Below are 16847 nucleotides of genomic sequence, written 5' to 3'. Positions count from 1 at the left end.
TTGAAAACAGTCCAAAAAGAACTCGGCATTAAACATATTTTTCTAATTTGTTTTAATGACATAGATTCTGGAATAATAAGTATTCTTGTGACATTTGCCTATAATAGTAATCTTGGAGGAATAGCAGATACAGAGAGAACGTAACAAAAATAACTCAATATGACCAGGATGAACATTTGATGTTTATCCATCCATCCATCCATTGTCTCCCGCTTATCCGAGGTCGGGTCGCGGGGGCAGCAGCTTGAGCAGAGATGCCCAGACTTCCCTCTCCCCGGCCACTTCTTCTAGCTCTTCCGGGAGAATCCCAAGGCGTTCCCAGGCCAGTCGAGAGACATAGTCCCTCCAGCGTGTCCTGGGTCTTCCCCGGGGCCTCCTCCCAGTTGGACGTGCCCGGAACACCTCACCAGGGAGGCGTCCAGGAGGCATCCTGATCAGATGCCCGAGCCACCTCATCTGACTCCTCTCGATGCGGAGGAGCAGCGGCTCTACTCTGAGCCCCTCCCGGATGACTGAGCTTCTCACCCTATCTTTAAGGGAAAGCCCAGACACCCTGCGGAGGAAACTCATTTCAGCCGCTTGTATTCGCGATCTCGTTCTTTCGGTCACTACCCATAGCTCATGACCATAGGTGAGGGTAGGAACATAGATCGACTGGTAAATTGAGAGCTTCGCCTTGCGGCTCAGCTCCTTTTTCACCACGACAGACCGATGCAACGCCCGCATTACTGCGGATGCTGCACCGATCCGCCTGTCGATCTCACGCTCCATTCTTCCCTCACTCGTGAACAAGACCCCGAGATACTTGAACTCCTCCACTTGGGGCAGGATCTCGCTACCAACCCTGAGAGGGCACTCCACCCTTTTCCGGTTGAGGACCATGGTCTCGGATTTGGAGGTGCTGATTCTCATCCCAGCCGCTTCACACTCGGCTGCGAACCGATCCAGAGAGAGCTGAAGATCACGGCCTGATGAAGCAAACAGGACAACATCATCTGCAAAAAGCAGTGACCCAATCCTGAGCCCACCAAACCGGACCCCCTCAACACCCTGGCTGCGCCTAGAAATTCTGTCCATAAAAGTTATGAACAGAATCGGTGACAAAGGGCAGCCCTGGCGGAGTCCAACTCTCACTGGAAACGGGTTCGACTTACTGCCGGCAATGCGGACCAAGCTCTGGCACTGATCGTACAGGGACTGAACAGCCCTTATCAGGGGGGCCGGTACCCCATACTCTCGGAGTAACCCCCACAGGATTCCCCGAGGGACACGGTCGAATGCCTTTTCTAAGTCCACAAAACACATGTAGACTGGTTGGGCAAACTCCCATGCACCCTCCAGGACCCTGCTAAGGGTATAGAGCTGGTCCACTGTTCCGCGACCAGGACGAAAACCACACTGTTCCTCCTGAATCCGAGGCTCGACTATCCGACGGACCCTCCTCTCCAGGACCCCTGAATAGACTTTTCCAGGGAGGCTGAGGAGTGTGATCCCTCTGTAGTTGGAACACACCCTCCGATCCCCCTTCTTAAAGAGGGGGACCACCACCCCGGTCTGCCAATCCAGAGGCACTGTCCCTGATGTCCATGCGATGTTGCAGAGGCGTGTCAGCCAAGACAGTCCTACAACATCCAGAGCCTTGAGGAACTCCGGGCGTATCTCATCCACCCCCGGGGCCCTGCCACCAAGGAGTTTTTTGACCACCTCGGTGACCTCAGTCCCAGAGATGGGGGAGCCCACCTCTGAGTCCCCAGGCTCTGCTTCCTCATTGGAAGGCATGTTAATGGGATTGAGGAGGTCTTCGAAGTATTCCCCCCACCGACCCACAACGTCCCGAGTCGAGGTCAGCAGCGCACCATCCCCACCATATACAGTGTTGACACTGCACTGCTTCCCCTTCCTGAGACGCCGGATGGTGGACCAGAATCTCCTCGAAGCCGTCCGAAAGTCATTCTCCATGGCCTCCCCAAACTCCTCCCACGCCCGAGTTTTTGCCTCAGCAACCACCAAAGCCGCATTCCGCTTGGCCAGCCGGTACCTATCAGCTGCCTCCGGGGTCCCACAAGACAAAAGGGTCCTGTAGGACTCCTTCTTCAGCTTGACGGCATCCTTCACCGCCGGTGTCCACCAGCGGGTTCGGGGATTGCCGCCACGACAGGCACCGACCACCTTACGGCCACAGCTCCGGTCAGCTGCCTCAACAATAGAGGCACGGAACATGACCCATTCGGACTCAATGTCCCCCACCTCCCTCGGGATGTGGTCGAAGTTCTGCCGGAGGTGGGAGTTGAAGCTACCTCTGACAGGGGGCTCTGCCAGACGTTCCCAGCAGACCCTCACAACACGTTTGGGCCTACCACGCCTGACCGGCATCCTCCCCCACCATCGAAGCCAACTCACCACCAGGTGGTGATCAGTTGACAGCTCCACCCCTCTCTTCACCCGAGTGTCCAAGACATGTGGCCGCAAGTCCGACGACACGACCACAAAGTCGATCATCGAACTGAGGCCTAGGGTGTCCTGGTGCCAAGTGCACATATGAACACCCCTATGCTTGAACATGGTGTTCGTTATGGACAATCCGTGACGAGCACAGAAGTCCAATAACAAAACACCGCTCGGGTTCAGATCAGGGGGGCCATTCCTCCCAATCACGCCCTTTCAGGTCTCACTGTCATTGCCCACGTGAGCATTGAAGTCTCCCAGCAGAACGAGGGAGTCCCCAGAAGGTATGCCCTCTAGCACCCCCTCCAGGGACTCCAAAAAGGGTGGGTACTCCGAACTGCTGTTCGGTGCATACGCACAAACAACAGTTAGGACCCGTCCCCCCACCCGAAGGCGAAGGGAGGCTACCCTCTCGTCCACCGGGGTAAACCCCAATGTACAGGCTCCAAGTTGGGGGGCAATAAGTATACCCACACCTGCTCGGCGCCTCTCACCGGGGGCAACTCCAGAGTGGTAGAGAGTCCAGCCCCTCTCAAGGAGATTGGTTCCAGAGTCCAAGCTGTGCGTCGAGGTGAGCCCGACTATATCTAGCCGGAACCTCTCAACTTCGCGCACTAGCTCAGGCTCCTTCCCCTTCAGAGAGGTGACATTCCACGTCCCAAGAGCCAGTTTCTGTAGCCGAGGATCGGACCGCCAAGGTCCCCGCCTTCGGCCACCACCCAACTCACACTGCACCCGACCTCCTTGGCCCCTCCCATAGGTGGTGAGCCCATGGGAAGGGGGACCCACGTTGCCTCTTCGGGCTGTGCCCGGCTGAGCCCCATGGGTGCAGGCCCGGCCACCAGGCGCTCGCCATCGAGCCCCACTTCCAGGCCTGGCTCCAGAGTGGGGCCCCGGTGACCCGCGTCCGGGCAAGGGAAAACGCCGTCCAAAATGGTTTTTCTTCATAGGAGGTTTGTTTAACCGCTCTTTGTCTCATCCCTCACCTAGGACCAGTTTGCCTTGGGTGGCCCTACCAGGGGCATAAAGCCCCGGACAACAGAGCTCCTAGGATCATTGGGACACGCAAACATTTGATGTTTATTGAAGTTTAATGTGAAAAAGTAAAAAAAGTGCTACACATTGGCAAAAGGAATGTTAATAATAAGTACAAGACAGAAGGCACTGTCATGCAGGGAGCAACCTCTGAAAAAGACAGGGATTTTATGTTCGTGACACTTTTTTGCCATCTAGGTACAATGCACAAGCAATTAAAAATGCAAATAAATGTTAAAATATATTTTATAAATCAATATATTTTATGCCCAGACTATGTAATGTATTAGTCACACCACATCTGGAGTGTTGTGTGCAGTTCTGGTCACCACACTACTAAAAAAGACATAGCAACACTTGAAGCTGTGCAGAGGAGAGCAACCAACAGCATCCCAGGACCCACAACAAGCAGTGAAATGTGCCCACATAACGTGATGATAGAGATTCGGCATATCTTGCCTGAAGTTCACGTTATTAAAGTCCCCCACCACGATGATTGCTGTGTCTGGGTGTTTGTTTTGAGTCACATTAAGCACGTAATGTAGTTCAGACAAAGCCATACCTGTGTCCACATGAGGTGGGATGTAGAACACCGTGACATTACCAAGTCACAAGATAGGTAAAATGGACAGCACTTGTTATATATTCCAGATGAGGCGAGTAGGAGCGAGAGAGAACAGAAACACTCTTTGCCTCACACCACTTGATATTCACTATGATTCCCCCACCTTTACATTTGCTAGCCTCCAATGTCCTGTCCATATAGAAAATGTAAAAGGAGTCTGACAAAGTCACCACTTGATCTGGCACTAGGGGGTGTCAGACATGTCTCAGTAAAACAAAGAATTTTGCAGTCCATCGTGTCCCATTGGAAAGTCACTCTTGCACTGAGATCGTCCAGCTTGTTGTCCTGGGACTGCATGCTCGCAAGCAGAATGTTGGGCAGTGGAGGGTGATGGGCACATTTCCTCAGTCTGTTTTGGACTCTGGTGCAGATCCCCTGGTGTTTCTTTGTATGTCATCACAGGGCCACGTGGTTGCTTTTTTTGTCCTTGTCCACACTCCTTGTATCTCAGCTGGCCACAATGTATCGGGTTTAAGAAGTTCAGAATTCAAGTATGAAATTTGTTTTCCAATGTCCTGAAGCATTGCACTGTCATAATCTACTAAATCCATTGTTGCATGGGCATGAAGGCGGTAAAAAGAAAATAAAAAAATCAAGTAAAAACACAACATACTGTACATGGCGTGTTCAAAAAGGTGTCTAGGTGTTGTCACATAACTCCTACCATTGTTTAAAATACAATTTATATAATTAATGGGATGAAGACTGACAGAAGAACAAATATGAAATGTTTCATTTTATTTTAATTTTTCTTAAGGACAATGCAGGCAGAATTATAAATGAATGAAATTGAGAGTTACAGATGAGCTGGATTATTCCCAGTGGACAAAAGTTGCATGTAAAAATAAATACAAGTTTATCTAATTGGTGAAAGAACACAAATCTTCTTCTTCTTTCAGCTGCTCCCATTAGGGGTCACCACAGCGGATCATCTTCTTCCATATCTTTCTGTCCTCTGCATCTTGTTCTGTTACACCAATCACTTGTATATCCTCTCTCACCACATCCATAAACCTTCTCTTAGGCCTTCCTCTTTTTATCTTCTCTGGCAGCTCTATCCTTAGCATCCTTCTCCCAGTATACTCAGCATCTCTCCTCTGCACATGTCCAAACCAACGCAATCTCGGCTCTCTGACTTTGTCTCCCAACCGTCCAACCTGAGCTGACCCTCTAATGTTCTCATTTCTAATCCTGTCCATCCTTTTCACACCCGATGCAAAGCTTAGCATCTTTAACTCTGCCATCTCCAGCTCTGTCTCCTGCTTTCTGGTCAGTGCCACCGTCTCCAACCCATATAACATAGCTGGTCTCACTACTGTCTTGTAGACATTCCCTTTCACTCTTGCTGATATCCGCCTGTCACAAATTACTCCTGAGACTCTTCGCCACCCATTCCACCCTGCCTGCACTCTCTTTTTCACCTCTCTTCCACAATCCCCATTACTCTGTACTGTTGATCCCAACTATTTAAACTCATCAACCTTCGCCAACTCTACTCCTTGCATCCTCATCATTCCTCTGACCTCCCTCTCATTTACACACATGTATTCTGTCTTGTTCTTACTGACCTTCATTCCTCTCCTCACTAGAGCATATCTCCACCTCTCTATGGTCTCCTCAACCTGCTCCCTACTCTTGCTACAGATCACAATGTCATCAGCAAACATCATAGTCCATGGGGACTCCTGTCTAATCTCGTCTGTCAATCCATCCATCACCATTGCAAATAAAAAAGGGCTCAGCGCCGATCCCTGATGTAATCCCACCTCCACCTTGAATACATCCGTCACTCCTACTGCAGACCTCACTACTGTCACACTTCCCTCGTACATATCCTGTACAACTCTTACATACTTCTCTGCCACTCCAAACTTCCTCATACAATACCACAACTCCTCCCGAGGCACCCTGTCATATGCTTTCTCCAGGTCCACAAAGATGCAATGCAACTCCTTCTGGCCTTCTCTATACTTCTCCATTAACATCCTCAGAGCAACCATCGCATCTGTGGTGCTCTTTCTTGGCATGAAACCATACTGCTGCTCACTAATCATCACCTCACTTCTTAATCTAGCTTCCACTACTCTTTCCCATAAATTCATGCTGTGGCTCATCAATTTTATCCCCCTGTAGTTACTGCAGTCTTGCACATCCCCCTTATTCTTAAATATCGGCACCAGTACACTTCTTCTCCACTCCTCAGGCATCCTCTCACTTTCCAAGATTCCATTAAACAATCTGGTTAAAAACTCCACTGCCATCTCTCCTAAACACCTCCATGCTTCCATAGGTATGTCATCTGGGCCAATGGCCTTTCCATTTTTCATCCTCTTCATAGCTGTCCTTACTTCCTCCTTGCTAATATGTTGCTCTTCCTGATTCACTATCTCCACATCATCCAACCTCTTCTCTCTCTTGTTCTCTTCATTCATCAACCTCTCAAAGTACTCCTTCCATCTGCTCAACAAACTCTCCTCGCTTGTGAGTACGTTTCCATCTTTATCATTTATCACCCTAACGTGCTGCACATCTTTCCCAGCTCTGTCCCTCTGTCTAGCCAATCGGTACAGGTCCTTTTCTCCTTCCTTAGTGTCCAACCTCTCATACAACTCATCATATGCCTTTTCTTTAGCCTTCACCACCTCTCTCTTCACCTTGTGCCTTATCTCCTTGTACTCTTGTCTACTTTCTGCATCTCTCTGACTATCCCACTTCTTCTTTGCCATCCTCTTCCTCTGTATACTCTCATGTACTTCCCCATTCCACCACCAGATTTCCTTTTCCTCCTTCCTCTGTCCAGATGTCACGCCAAGCACCCTTCTTGCTGTCACCCTTACTACATCTACTGTAGTTGCCCAGCTGTGTGGTAACTCTTCACTGCCACGCAGTGCCTGTCTGACCTTCTCTCTAAACTCAACCTTGCAGTCTTCCTTTTTCAACTTCCACCATTTGATCCTTGGCTCTGCTCTCACTCTCTTCCTCTTCTTGATCTTCAATGTCATTATACAGACCACCATCCTATGCTGCTTAACTACACTTTCCCCTGCCACCACTTTGCAGTATTCAATCTCCTTCAGATTGACTCTTCTGCATAAAATATAATCTACCTGTGTGCATCTTCCTCCACTCTTGTACATAACCCTATGTTCCTCCTTCTTCTTAAAATATGTATTCACCACAGCCATTTCCATCCTTCTGGCAAAATCCACTATCCTCTGACCTTCTTCATTCCTCACCTCCTCGTCTCCTCTGTTCCCTTCACCAACATGTCCATTGAAATCCACTTCAATCACCACTTTCTGTCCCTTGGGTACACTGTTCATCACTTCATCCAACTCACTCCAAAAATCTTCTTTCCCATCCATTGCACACCCAACTTGTGGGGCATATGCACTAACAACATTCATCATCACACCTCCAATTTCCAGCTTCATAATCATTACTCCGTCTGACACTCTTTTCACCTCCAGAACACTCTTAACATACTGTTCCTTCAGAATAACCCCTACTCCAATTCTGCTATCCACACCATGATAGAACAATTTGAATCCACCTCCGATCCACCTGGCCTTACTCCCCTTCCATTTAGTCTCTTGCACGCACAATATATCAACCTTCCTTCTCTCCATCATATCTGCTAACTCTTTCCCCTTACCATTCATACTGCCAACATTCAAAGTTCCTACCCTCAGTTCCACTCTCTTTTTACCTTCCTCCTCTCCTCTGGACACGTCTCCCCCCTCTTCTTCTCCTTCTTCTTCTTCGGCCAACAATAGATCAATATCCACCAGCATCCTGTTGGCTAACAGTACTGGTGGCAGTCGTTGTTAACCCGGGGCTCGACCGATCCGCTACGGAAATTTGAATTGTTGTCCGCATATTGATTTGGCAAAATTTACACCAGATGCCCTTCCTGACATAACCCTCCCCATTTATGCAGGCTTGGGACCGGCATGAAGAAACACACTGGTTTGTGCATCCCCTGTGACTGGGTTAAAGAAAACAAATCTAATGAAGCATAAAGAAACAAATGCCAGTGCTATTCGAATTCATTGCTGTTGATTCCAAGGCTAAACGTCTCACATTTTTAAGCTTTGCCTACATTACTATCCAATATATATATATATATATATATATATATATTTTTTTTTTTTAAACAGAGGCAGTGTTCTTTAAATGGAAGATATTGCCAAGATTGCTTCTGTGCACTTAATTGTTTAATGGTTTATCTTTTTAAAGTTTTAAAGCATCATTTATAAATTCCCATCTGTTCCAGCCTGTAGCTTACTCCTGTAGTTTGGCTAGTGCCATCTGGCTTAATGTGAATTTTCTGTGTTTAGAGTTAAAAAGTAAGGCCAGTTACGTTAGAATTTTTAAAAGCTGTTTGTCAGAAGCAAGTTGTAGTTTTACTGTGTTCTTTTCCATACGTCATCCAAAAACTAAAAGGTTATGCATACTGAATGTATTATTTAGTACTAACAGTACCAGAAATTCCCAGAATTGTTAAAAAAAAAAATATATTATTAGACTGACAACATTACTTTTTTAGTCACCTTCAAAATACTCTCCATGAGATGCAGTGCACTTGTCACAGTGCATCTCTCATTCCTGGAAACATTTCCTGTGCTCATGTCTGCACCATGTCTACAGCCACCCACTGTATATTTTTATTCCATGGTAGAAAATCTTCCCTTCAGACTCAGTATTGATTTTTGGAACAAAAAGAAGTCACAGGGAGTAAGATATGGCAAATATGGAGGTCACAACACGTTTTAGTGTGCAGTGGCATTGTCTTCATCTTATTTATGCCCTTCCTCTTTTCCCATTTCTATATAGAATCAATATGCTTGATCAACCTTTTCCAAACAGCTTGATCCTGCACCACTTTGCCATTCAGACCCCTTTCCTTCAGAACTAATTTTTCTTTATCCATCCACCTCTGCTTTGGACTCCCTCGCTTTCTCTTCCTGTGTATTTCCATTCCCATCACTCATTTGCCTACATATTCATTGTCTCTCCTCATCACATATCCAACCTGTACTTTCTTAGATATCTCTCCCACTTTTGTTGCCCCTCTGATTTTCTCATTTCTTATTCTGTCCTTTTTTGTAATTCCACACATCCATCTCTATCTTCTCATTTCTGCCACATCTAACGTCTTCTGCTGTGCTCCATTTACTGCTGATATCTCAGCTCCGTACATCATTGCTTGTTTCACCACTGTCTTGAAAACCTCACCTTTGACCTTTGCCTTAATTCTTCGATCACACGATACTCCCAATACCTTCCTCCAGTTTTCCATCTACAGTTAACTCTACGGGTTATCTCTGCATCTAATTTTTCATCTTGGGCTACCACTGATTCAAGATATTTAAATGTATCAACTTTATTCAATAGCTCTCTCTGCAGGCTAACCTGTGAATCCTGATCATCTTTAAACCTCATATATTTTGTCTTTTTCGTATTTCTCTTCAACTCTTTGTCTCCAAAAGCCCTTCTCCATTCTTCCAGCTTCATCTCCACTTCCTCTTTTCTGGTGCTACACAACACAGTGTCATCAGCAAACAAGCCTGCACCGGGGGATTGGTCCTTTACCCCATGACTTGACACTTCCATAATCAGATCAAAGAGGTAGAGACTTAAAGAAGATCCCCAGTGCAGACCTATTCTAACTGGGATCTTGTCTGTTACACCAACTCTGATTTTAATCTGAGTCCTCACTCCCTCATACACATCCTGGACAGTTCTCCCACACTTCTCTGGTCCTCCTTTCTCTCAAATGCACCTCCAGACCTCTTCACGTTGCACTCTATCATAAGTCTTCACAAAATCAATAAATACCATATCAGATCTTTCTTGGGCGGCACGGTGGCGCAGTGGGTAGCGCTGCTGCCTCGCAGTTGGGTGATCTGGGGACCTGGGTTCGCTTCCCGGGTCCTCCCTGCGTGGAGTTTTCATGTTCTCCCCGTGTCTGCGTGGGTTTCCTCCGGGCGCTCCGGTTTCCTCCCACAGTCCAAAGACATGCAGGTTAGGTGGATTGGCGATTCTAAATTGGCCCTAGTGTGTGCTTGGTGTGTGGGTGTGTGTCCTGCGGTGGGTTGGCACCCTGCCCAGGATTGTTCCCTGCCTTGTGCCCTGTGTTGGCTGGGATTGGCTCCAGCAGACCCCCGTGACCCTATGTTCGGATTCAGCGGGTTGGAAAATGGATGGATGGATCTTTCTGATTTTCCCAATGCTTCTCTATCAGCTGTCTCAACGCAAAGACTGCATCAGTTGTTCCTCTCCCTGGCATAAAACCAAACTGCTCCTCCTCAATGGTGGGCTCTTCCCTACGTCCTCTGTCTATAACCCTTTGCCCAGGTTTTCATTGTGGGTGGCATCAGCTTTATCCCTCTGTTGTTTCCACAATCCTGAAAATTGCTCTTCTCCTTATAAATGCACACAATCACACTGTTCCTCCACCCATCTTATCTGTCATTCTCTCCTGTTCATAGATCGTTTGCATTAGATCCCACAACAATCCATACCTTTTTCTCCTAAACTGTTCATTCATTCGGTTTCTGTTGCCTTTCCGTTTTTCATTCTTTTCAGTGCCTCCTTATCTTCATTCTCCTTGTTATTGGTCCTTGCTCTTCATTTGGGACTCCATCCCTAAATGGCACCCTTGGGTTTTCTTCATTCAACAACTTTTCAAAGTATCCCTTCTGTTTATTCTTGATCCTATATGCTCATTTCAGACAACACCTTGCTTATCTTTCATCTGCTTTCTCTGACTAAAATCCTTTCCAGCTTTGCTCCAAGTCTTCTCTGTTCTCTCTCTTTTCTCCCTCTTTTGTCTCCAGTTTTTCATACACCTCCTCCAAAGCTTGTGCCTTGGCTCTTGCCACTGCCCTCTTTGCCTCCTTGCTTGTTTGTCTATACATTTCTCAATCTTCCTTCTTCTGGGAAGGGGCATTGTCACGGTACAAAATGCAGTTTTGGGTAGGCCACTCATCAGGACGTTTTTCTCTGATGCTTTCCAATAGACGCCTCTGAAGTTCAATATAATGTTGCCGATTAACAGTCTGTTCATGGCGAACAAACTCTTCATGAACAAGTCTGTCAATATTGTAAACGTAATCATCACTGATGCTTAAAAATCTGCCATGGTGGCTTGGAGAAATAAAGAAATCGCCCTAGTCACCTGCATGACTGTAGAATAAATGTCAGAAAAAATGCCCTCAATCAACTCAACATCAACTGAGCATGATGCCACTCAGCAGAATGATTAAGCAGACTGTAGGCATATGATACCTAGTGGCATATTAAATAGCTACACCCTTCTATATACAGTATGTGATAGGTCATATCACAAAACATTTTTGACACAGTATAATAACTGACTATAGCCTTTTTATCTTTGTATAGTGTAGTTATCAAAAGTGTACTGTGGTAAGTGAAGAGGCTTGGGGAGAATGATGGTATGGAGGCGTGCTATGGGTGGAAACATGGGTGAGTGGTTCAACACAGGTGAGAAGGCCTGTCACTCATTTTGGACCCTCGAGCGCTGGCATGCCGACATCCCCACATTACTTCATGCCATACCGGGGAAGGACGTCCATTTGGCTGCATGAGTCATGGCAGGATAACCGGCTGATAAAACTGGCACATAAGCTGGGCGCACTGAGGGGCCGTGAGTTTGTAAATCCCAAATAAAATGTAAAAAATGAATGTAACTTCAGGATGTTGCCTGAAGTTGGAGGCTTGTGCATATGTGTGTGTGTGTGAGTAATGATGCCCACTAAATAGAAAGATTTCCTCCGAGATTGAGGCTGCAGAGGTGGAAGGTCACAGGCGGCATAGCTGACTGGAGTGTGTCGGGCTGACATTAATAATTGGCCGGCATATAAAACTCAGGAATGCCCAGCAGGGGTCGTCTTTTGACATTCTTCTGAGAAAGGTAGCTGAGCAAATTCTGTAGTGATCCTTGTAGAGCCATCCATCCATCCATTTTCCAACCCTCTGAATCCGGACACAGGGTCACGGGGGTCTGCTGGAGCCAATCAAAGCCAACACAGGGCACAAGGCAGGAACCAGTCCCGGGCAGGGTGCCAACCCACCGCAGATCCTTGTAGAGCATTCTTGCATATATAGAAGAGAGGGTTTTTTTTTAATTTTTTCAATGATTTTTCTGTATTTTTGTGATTGTGTAGTGTTTCTCACTTTTGATTTCGATAACTGTTTTTTCTGTTCTTTTGATTTTTGTTCTGAGAGAAGGAGGAAGAATAGTTGTCTGATCATTTGTTTTTTGTTATTTTTTTCATCTCCTTTGTTTTGAGCCAGCAACCATACCACCTGCACTTCAGAACAGGTTCATTTACCTGAAGCTAAGCATGTTCAGGCCCGGCCAGCACTTGGATGGGAGGCCATCTAGAAAAGCTTGTGGAGCTGGTGAGGCCAGCAGGGGGCGCATACCGCTTGGTCTGCATGTGGATCCCAATACCCCAGTGCAGTGATAGGAATGCTGTGCTGTAAAAATGATGCCATCCTTCAGATGAAATGTAAAACTGAGGGCCTGACTGACTGTGCTCACAAAAGATCCCTGGGCATCCTTCATAACGAGTAGGGTATATCCCGATGTCCTGGCTAAATTACCATCCATGGCTTAATCTCTCCGCCCCCCCCCCCCCCTCCCCCCCCAATTGGCCACCTAATAGCTCATGTGTGGTGAGTGTACTGGCACAAAAATGGCAGCAATCACATTATCCAAGTGGTGGTTGAAGTGGCTCCCACTCACTAAAGCACTTTGAGTAGAGAGAAAGGCACTATACAAAGAATTATTATTATTACATATTCTCCATCATTTATTTTTGTTTATATACAGAATCTGTGTTATGGCAGAGGCCTACATTTAGTTTGAAGTGCATGACATTAGAATTTTTTTCTCGCCAGCAATATAATAAACTCCTCACTCCTCCATTCGGGTACATTATGGATGCCCAAAGTTTGAGCATGTGCAGAGGTGCCAGTGCACAGGGCATCACAATATAATACAATGCACAGCTCCTTTTGAAATGTGTGAGATAATAAAATGCCTCATGATTCAGAAGGTTAAACAAACAGAAAACAACAAGTGCACAGTTTATCCCTAAATACCCATTACTTACGTACTGGTCAAAATCTTTATTGAAGGTGCAAGCAGTTGGATATAATCACAAATTTTCAATACATAGTTATATTATTTTTATTAAGACAAGTATAACTCAGTGTTGGGAACAAACAAATGTTCATGCAAGGAATACTTAAAATAATGAGACATTTTAATAAAGTGGGACACCCGGAACTTTAGCAGGGATAATATGGGCTAGAAATTGAAATTCAAACAATTTTAAATGTTGCCACCAGATTGTTACTGTAGACCATCCAGACTAAAAGCTGTAACTTCACCAGCAAAGAAAAAGTGTTGTGGAGGCAATAGAGTTAGGACCACTTCTGCCTACAGAAAGCTGCAGCTGTTGGTGGGGCTGAGAACTTGGATACGACGTGATTAAGACAAACTAGGAGGACTGAGGTGCAGGAGCATCCTTCAGTTAGCAGTGTTGAACTAGGATCAAGTTTTATAGGACAAGGGTACAAAATTGAACAGCACAGTGAAGAGCTCAGAACAAAATATAAGCAAGTTTCAATTCCTAGCTTACAAAAAACCTAACAGCTGTTTAGACAGAAATTTACCAAACAAGTACATCTTTAAATGCTTCTTCAACACACTGAGGTACTCAGAAGTTCAAATGGAGGAGGGCATCTCATAACACCAGCTAGGAACTGCACATGAAAAGAGTCTGGACTGAAATTTGATACCACGGAGAGGTGACATAGCCAGACCTGAGTTGTCGAGAAGGAACATAGGACCTCACAAGTGTCTCCATATGCGTAGGTGCTGACTCACTGACTACTCTGTAGGCAAGCATCAAGGATTTGTGCTACACAAAGTCAAAGTAGTAATCTGAAAAGAGGAGTGACATATACCCGTCTTGGCTGGTTGAACACCAGATGTGCTGCTGCATTTTGAATTATCTGCAGTGGCTTGGTGATATGTGTTGGTAATCCTGCCAAAAGAGAGCTGCAGTAGTGCAGACATGGCAAGACCAAAGGCTGGGCCAAGAGTTATGATGCATACTCTGTCAGATACAGTCTTATGGATATTGTATTAGAGTGAATCTGCAAGACTGAGAGACTGTAGAAACATGGCTCCTGAAGGACAGATAGTCATATATCACTACCCCAAGGTTACATACTGACTTAACGGATGTTAGCGGTAATGGGCCAAGCTGAACAAAGATGGGGTTCTGAATAGATGCTGGGATAACAAGAAGGTCCATTTTCTACAGAGCATTGCAGTTCTGCTCAGGCTTTCATGTAATGTAAATGTTAATTCACATTAATTACAAACTTTCTTTATTCACCCTTAAAAGACCTCAAAGCTAATTCGTAGCTGGCCTATACCAGATGGAATATATTAATGATTATGCAGCAGCACAAGCTTGAAAGTTAATTATAATGCTAAAGATAAAATAAATTGATGTAGTTAGTGGAGCATTTACTTAAAGAGAATGTAAATTTTAAAATGATCTGTTGAGAAATTCAAGGCATCTCCCATTGGTGTCAGCATTTAAAGTCAGAATGAACATCCAGTATTTTAGAAGAAGAAGAAGAATAATAATACATTTTCTTTTTTGAAGAGCCTATGTCTGCTGAAGCGTATTGGTGTCATAATGCATGTTACATAACTTTTGTTGCATTAGTTGTTTAATTAATCTTTCTATTTATGAATATTAGCCTTGAGGGCTTTGGTCATACACATGTGTTACTAAACTATTGTGTGTGGTTGTCTTTACATATCAACTGATGACTTTGTGTTTAGTGTTCTTTTAAACTATATAAAATTATTGCAAGCATTTGGTATTTTCCAAAAGAATAGAGTGTAACACTGATCTCTACAGACAGCAAAAGATGTTTGAGTTAAATTTGAAAGGAAAACATGCCATATAGAATGTCTCAGCAGTAGCTCTCATGAAAATCCCTCATAGCTGAATCTTAAAATCTGCTGGAGAAAGCTAGGACATTGAAAATAATTCAAAGACTGAGTCATGTAAATTGGGAACATTTCCATTTTGTGTGTATATTAATGCAAAAAGAAAAGATGTTGGGATATGATGTAACACTTACTGTACATATGCTGGAAGGCTGTTACTCAGAGAATGTGGCATAAAAATAAGTAGAATTATGACAAGAGGCATGTGATGAGGTAGCGATTGCATCAGAACCCAATAACAGTACAGTGGTACCTCTAGTCATGACCATAATTTGTTCCAAAATCTGGACGCGACCTGAACGTAATTTCCCCATAAGATTGTATGTAAATACAATTAATCCATTCCAGACCGTACAAACTGTATATAAATATATATATTTTTTAAGCACAAAAATAGTTAATTATACCATAGAATGCACAGTGTAATCTATACATATTAATAAAAGGCAAAGCCCTTACTGACTCACTGACTCACTGACTGACTGACTGATTGACTGACTGACTGACTCACTCACTCATCACTAATTCTCGAACTTCCCGTGTAGGTGGAAGGCTGAAATTTGGCAGGCTCATTCCTTACAGCTTACTTACAAAAGTTAGGCAGGTTTCATTTCGAAATTCTACGCGTAATGGTCATAACTGGAACATATTTTTTGTCCATATACTGTAATGGAGGAGGCGGAGTCACGTATCGCGTCATCACGCCTCCTACGTAATCACATGAACTAAAAACAAGGAAGAGATTTACAGCACGAGTCAAACGCGGGAACGAAGGTAAATGACGTTAATTTTTGACTGTCTTTTAATATTGTGTAAGCATACATATTAACACATGTGCAATTAAACGTGTGCATTTACGGGGTGATTTCTCAGGCTTAAAAGCTCGCCTTTTATCAAACGCGGGAACAAAGGTAACTGACGTTGTTCACTGTCTTTTAATACTGTGTAACCATACATATTAACACATGTGCAATTAAACGTGTGCATTTACGGGGTGATTTCTCAGGCTTAAAAGCTCGCCTTTTACTAAAAAGGTAAATGCAAAACTATTTTCAATCAGTTTATTGAAACGCTCCCGTTAAGGATTGCAGTAACATATTCGCGAGATAAAAGAACGAAGTAGGGGGAAATGAAGGAAGAGCCGCAAACAGCGAAGAGCAAAAAATTCATTAAACAATTGAGAAGGGAGCGAGTGAAGCATACAAGCATGTTCATAAGGGAAACAAAGCACGGTGTAAAACGTAAGTTTAAATTAAGTTTATAGAAACGCTCCCGCTGCGGATTGCAATAACATATTCGCGAGATAAAAGTTTAATGAGAAGACACGAGGTATAAACGAACCACACGCCATGGCGCAACGTTAGGGGCAACAGTTTCAACCATTCTATGATCTGCTTCTCGCAACTGAAAGACGGCACATGGCGGATGTTAGCCGACTTGCTGACCGCAACGTTAGGGGCTTCAACTCTGGCGCTGACGATAGAGATTCGATTCACGAGAGGGGATGCAGTGAGTGTGTATGCTTGATGAGCCCAGAATTAGGGAGAAACATGTGTTGCATACTCTTTGCATTATTTGAAAGTAAACTATTAAAACCATTCTATGATCAGCTTCTGGAAACAGAAAGAGGGCACGTGGTGGATGTAAGGCGACTTCCTGACCAACCACAAG

This window comes from Erpetoichthys calabaricus, chromosome 4 (assembly GCF_900747795.2).
Source record: "Erpetoichthys calabaricus chromosome 4, fErpCal1.3, whole genome shotgun sequence".
Taxonomy (NCBI): domain Eukaryota; kingdom Metazoa; phylum Chordata; class Cladistia; order Polypteriformes; family Polypteridae; genus Erpetoichthys; species Erpetoichthys calabaricus.
The sequence above is the reverse complement of the archived record's forward strand: the minus strand, read 5'-3'. Positions refer to the sequence as shown.